At 43.2% G+C, this 6,151-nt stretch overlaps 1 pseudogene; it reads left to right on the forward strand.

The window, feature by feature from the left end:
• The first annotated feature begins 450 nt into the window (after positions 1–450).
• Positions 451–1,043, forward strand: LOC138498670 (ferritin heavy chain A-like; annotated as a pseudogene).
• The last annotated feature ends 5,108 nt before the right edge of the window (positions 1,044–6,151 follow it).

The following is a 6,151-nucleotide window of genomic DNA, read 5'->3' on the forward strand; positions in this document are numbered from 1 at the left end:
CATTTAAGAAGACACATAAAGTTGACTTTGCCCTTGACACCAGTAAAACATGCAATGCATCAGTGAGGAAACACAAATGCCCCCTTCCATGTAAGAAAACACATACTATTGTATTTGCCCTTAATGTGAGTTAAAAAAAATGCAATGCCACAGATATAAAATGTCCAGTCTGCCTGACCCATAGTGCTATAAACCCAATCCCAAACTGTCCTAGATGTTATAACACTCATCAAGTTGTCCTTATACAAGAATACCAGTGAAACATGTAAGAATATATCCATGTAAATATGCCCCCTGTCTAGCCCCCAGCCTTTTTCACGCACATGTATTGTCCTTCCTCCATCCGTCACTGCCCCATGCAGCTTTTCTCTCAATCATCAACACACTAACCCACAGCATTCACACTGCATTCTCATTCCTGAAACCGACATCCAATTTACATATATTTTCGACTATCACTGACACCACTTACATCGCCATGGAGTCCCAGGTGCGCCAGAACTTCCCCAGAGAGTGTGAAGCGGGCATCAACCGCATGGTGAACACTGAGCTGTTCGCCTCCTACGTCTACCTGTCCATGTCCTACTACTTTGACCAGGATGATGTCGCCCTGAGCCATGTGTCCAAGTACTTCAAGGAGAAGAGCCACGAGGAGTGTGAGCACGCCTAGAAATACCAGAACAAACAGGGGGCTGCGTGGTGCAGCAGGATATTAAGAAACCAGAGCGTGATGAGAGGAACAACACCATGGATGCATTGCAGGCTGCCCTGCAGCTGGAAAATACTGTGAACCAGGCTCTGCTGGACCTGCACAAGCTGGCCTCTGACAAGGTTGATTCCCATCTTTGCGACTTCCTGGAGTCCGAATACCGGGAGGAACAAGTCAAATCCATCAAGGAGCTGGGAGATTACATCACCAACCTGAAGCGCCTTGGGTGCCCCAGAATGGCATGGTCGAGTACCTGTTTGACAAGCACACCATGGGGGAGAGCAGCTAAGCTCCCCTTGGAAAGAAGACACCAGCAGAGCCCCCTCCTGCAGAGTAGATCTACCGGCTTTCGATCGCTGCAGACATATTCTACCTCTCTGTAGTGACGTGACCCACTACCACCCTTCCCTCAAGGTGAATTTTAACTTGTCTATGTTCCCATGGGTTGATGGGTTGGGGCATCAGCTGCTGTGCTTGTCAATATGTTTTCAAGAAAAATAAAGGTTTTCAGTGCTGGAAAAAAATGCATTATCATTCCAGGTTACTCACACCGGACATAGCAACATACATCATAAACATGCAACCTCCACAGAAACATACACACTTACTGTCACTCAGAAGGAGTTAATGATCCTCTCCAGCTCCTGTGCTCCATGAAGACAGGAACCAGGTAGAGTTTCCTTTTTCCTTTTGCACACCGCCATCTCGTGCCGCAACCAGAACTGATATAATGTATTTCTTAACTCAGAGTGCAGTTATGCATTACATAAGAAATTATTTCTTTCTAAGAGTCCTGATGGTCTCAAAGACCTGGGGTGGAGGAGACCCGTACTGCAGTGGATACAGGGGCCCTCGCGACACCACTGGTGAAGCCTCAAAAATTGCAGGAATCATTCTGTCATCTAGCTAAGTCTAAAAATGTGTAAGAGTACATTTGTTCCATGTGTATAAAGTAAAAAATTGCAGTAGTAGATTTTCTCTACGCCAAATTCTCCCATATTTAAAGGAATAGTTAAGCTGAATGGTGACGCCTCAAAAACTGCATGAGTAATTCTGCTCTCTATGTAAGCTTCAAATATTGCAGGAGTAACTCCACTGTATTACAAAGACTCAAAATGGACAGAAATGGTTCCCCTCGAAGGAAAAGCCTAAAACGGTAAAGAAAAAATAATTGCAGGAGTATATCTGGTCATTGGCAAAACCTCAAAACTTGCAAGCAGAGTTCTTCAACAATCTGCTGCAATAATTCTGCTTTGTTACATAGTGGAAACTTTTGTAGGAGTAGTTCGAACCTCTTCGATAATCACAAAATGGCAGGGGTAGTTCTGCTATAGTGGCAAAGTCTCCAAATCTGAAGCAGTAGTTCTGTTCTCTGGTGAAGACGCACAACATGTCAGGATGAGTTTGGATATTTGCAAAGCCTGAACAATTGTGGGAACATGTCTCCTGTGTGACAATCCTCAAAGATTGCATGAGTACTTAAATTATGTACCTAAGCATGTACAATCCTTAAAAATGGCAGGTGTTGCTCTGCTCAGTAGAAAAGTCTTTAGAGTTGTAGCCGTGGTTCCAGTCGATGGTGAAAATTCAAAACGTGCAGACATAGTTCTGCTCAGCGGTAAAGACTTAAAAACTGAAGGTGTAATAACTTCCCCTTGAAGAGCATCATATGGCTCAGGAGAATTTATATCCAGAAAGAGGAGGCTGTAATGTCTACTGCACTTAAAAGAAGTGCAGTACAAATTGCTTGCCTTCTGTGGAGTGTGTTGAACAGAGGCGGGTGCTCTGCCATGCATCCATATTGTAATCAATTAAATAAAACAAATTATCTTTGTTTGATACATCCAAATTAGCAAATAATTATATCATGCAATCTATCTACTACTAACTTAGAATCTGAAAGAGACGTGTGTTTTTTGAATAAGTATTCAAATAATTGCAGGAATAGTTCTGAACTGTGGGAAAAGCTTCAACAATTGCAGGAGCATGTCTGCTCTACAGCTGAGTCTCCACAATGTTAATAGTAGTTTAGGATTTGGTGTAGCCTCAAGGCATAGCATGAGTAGTTCTGCACTCTGGAGAAGTTACACACATTGGAAAAGTGGGTCAGCTCTGTGGTGCAGACTCGAAATAGAAGGAATGGTTTTATGTTCCACTCTGCGCAAAATTAAACCTTACCTGGGGTTTCTGATGAACTGCCACAAAGACGACTGCATAGACTTGTAGTGCAGAAGTTGCATAATGTTTGCCTCCTTCATTCTGTTCCGAGCAGTAGTTATGGTGCCTGGAGCTCCGATTGTTACTTGTATGTGTACCTGTACTGTATCAATGCTGGTATAGACTCCACTGACACTGCTCCTGATAGATATTTCCTATAGCCTTCATCTGGACAGGCTATAGAAAATCTGTGCTCTTGTTTGAGTGTTGCATCTGGGGGGCTTCCCCTTCTTCTGGTATGCATTGCTTCTGCCACCACCTTGTTATTTCTTGGGGGCTCCCAGCATTTCTCCCAGGGCACTAATCTGCTTCTGCACCATTCTCATATACTAGCACATACCGTGCTTGTTGTGGGACTGTTACCACTCTGCCGTCACACAGAGGGCTTCTCCTGGGAGCTGCATTCAAGCTGCCTGTCTCAGCAGGCCCTGCCATGTATTCTCCCCTATGGAATGTGCTAATGTGTAGTGAATCTTTCATGTCTGTTGCATCTGCTGTGACGTACCAGTTTCACTGCTCACAGCCTTGTTAATGCAGTGCCACATTGCTATTAATCCTTTGTTATGAATGCACACAGTGTGTTGGGCTGACTCTTTTGAACCCTGGTTGCAGCTTGGGGGCCTTGATGGCTAGGCTGTTCATTCAGGCAGACAAACCCACTTCTGTACATTCTTTACTTCAGAGTGGCTTCTTCCCCACGGTGTGAAGATGCCGTTCCAATATACAGGACTCTTGCTACAGATTATTTTACAATAAAAGCAGATTGGAGACAGATTGAAGACACTACGCAACATGGTTTGATTGGGATATTTTGGTTTTATATCATCTGAGACATTGAACAATATACTTGTTTCTCTTATGTCTTAAGGTTCATCCATGTGGCAAAACCTTGTATTTGTATTTTCCGGTTGCCTTCCTTACCACACTCATAGCGGTCATAACAGGGGTGTTGATGAAGAATAGCCCTAAGGATGGCTTTGCCAAGTCTTCTGCCAGGAGAAATGACAGGATGTAATAATATTGTTCCTGCTGGTGATCATAACCCCATAGCTGGTTTAGATGTCCAGTAGGTTATCCACAGAATATGAAAGAGGTTTTCCTTTGCACAGTTGGATGACTTTTCAGCCACTGTGGGCTCACTTAAAGTAAAACGTGACAACGAAAGCACAAAGACAAATTTGCTGAACTAATTGAGACTGGTTGACGAGAACACAGTCATACAGAACTGCACACTCCCTCACTTTGGAAGGTTCTCAAAGAGACTGAATTCAAATGCAATGTTTTGCAATCAAGACTTAAGTTATTACAGTTACATCTTACATCATAAAGAACATACACACTGGAACCCATCACCCAGGCAGGGACTCTCTAACTGCCTGGGCTTGGAAACCTCAACCAAACATTCTCTCATTCACAAACCAATATTCCACGTGACATCACAAATTTCCAACATGCAAAGACAAGCAATTCACAACAGTATCCCAGAAAATGCTGTCAAGGGCAATGCTGAAATGTATGTGGCAAACATTTTGAAGAAGGTTCTGGGTGACCCGAACACTGACCTGTGAGGATATGGCCACAGGCAATGGCCATAATAAGTTAAGGCCCATTGGGCTAAATGCTGCATCAAATGCAACAACGGAGCTGAAGCTCCAGGCCAAAATGGCTGCTGCAACCTTCACATCAGGGCAGGTGGCCTGCATTGCTGGAGTCCCGCCCCTGATTTCAGTAGATTGGTCGCTGCATCAAACTTTGTCCTCTGCTACGAGGAGCCTGCAGGCAATGCTGAGCCCCACACAAAGGGCCTCCCCTAAGCAGCAAGAACACCCTTGTTTTCTTCTGCATGCAGCCTCCACTGCCCTGATCTGCACTACAAATGTGCTGACCACTGACCTGTGAGGATATGCCACAAGCGATGGCCATAATAAGGTAAGCGCCCTTGTGTTAAATGCTGCATCCACTGCAACAACAGAGCTGAAGCTCCAGAGCAATATGGGCGCTGCAACCGCAACATCAAAGCAAGGGACCTACATTGCCAGAGGCTAAAACATATTACATAAAGCTTCTCGTTTTCTGTCATAATAGATGAAGTCAAATGGTACTGGTTTGTTAAATACAGAAATGGGGTTAATGAATGGGTGCCATAGATTCCAATCGATGAATCCAAAACATTTCCCTTTTTGCTAAAATCATATTAGTATTTACTCCCATTGGTGGGGACTTCACCATCTCCTAAACCACATATTTAAGTTCTTCTATTGAGTGTCTGTTTTCTGTAAAATGTCTGGCTACTGGTGACTTCTGATTGTTCGTACTGATGTTGGATTTGTGTTCTGTATGCCTCTTCTTGATTGTCCTGATTGTCTCTCCCACATTGACCTTTTCACATGGACATATTAGTCCACATATCAGAAATCTGAAATCACAGTTCGCAAAGTTTCTAAGAGGGAATTTTTTTGTCCTATGCATGGATGTCTCACGCAGTCTCCTCTGTGTATGTTATTACAGTGGCTGCAGTGAAGACATAGAAACATCCCATATTTGGGTTTAGACATAAAGGTCTATTTTTGTAAATCCATTATTTCTGCTGTCACGAGATGTTCCCTAAGTTTTTTGCCTCTGGTGTATGCTATCATGGGTGGTTTAAGAAACAGTTTGGTTAGATGGGGATCTAGTCTTGTGATCTTCCAATTTTTCTTCATGATTCAATTAAGCTGTCCGCTTTGTTTATAAAATCTTATCAAGCGTACAAAAGGTGGTTCACTTTTCTTGGGGTTGGGTGTGAGGAGAGTTTTTGTGATCTCAGTGTTGCTTCTCTTAGATGCCTGGTCTAGAATATAGTCTGGATATCCTCTTTACCTGAATCTTTCAGTAAAGTTTTCTACAGCTTCACAGTATGTTTCCTCTGAGATAATCCTAAGCATACGCATGTATTGGCTTAGCAGTAGGTTGTCCATAAAATGTGATGGGAGATAGTTTGCATAGTGTTGTGTGTTATTGACCTCTGTTTGTTTTCGGTAAACAGATGTTATAGGTTTGTTGTCTTTTAGAGTTATCATTACATCAAGAAAGTGAACACTAGGAGTACCTATATCAAGTGTGAATTTGATGCCTTGGTGTCGATTTGGTTTTCCATTTTTGATGTTCCAGGATGTGTTCAGTTTCGAACACGTACATAAATAGGTTTGCGTAGTCGGGGGCCATCAAGGAGGACATTGAGGTCCC

The sequence above is a fragment of the Ambystoma mexicanum genome, chromosome 5q (assembly GCF_040938575.1).
Source record: "Ambystoma mexicanum isolate Mex_15411 chromosome 5q, UKY_AmexF1_1, whole genome shotgun sequence".
Lineage (NCBI taxonomy): Eukaryota > Metazoa > Chordata > Amphibia > Caudata > Ambystomatidae > Ambystoma > Ambystoma mexicanum.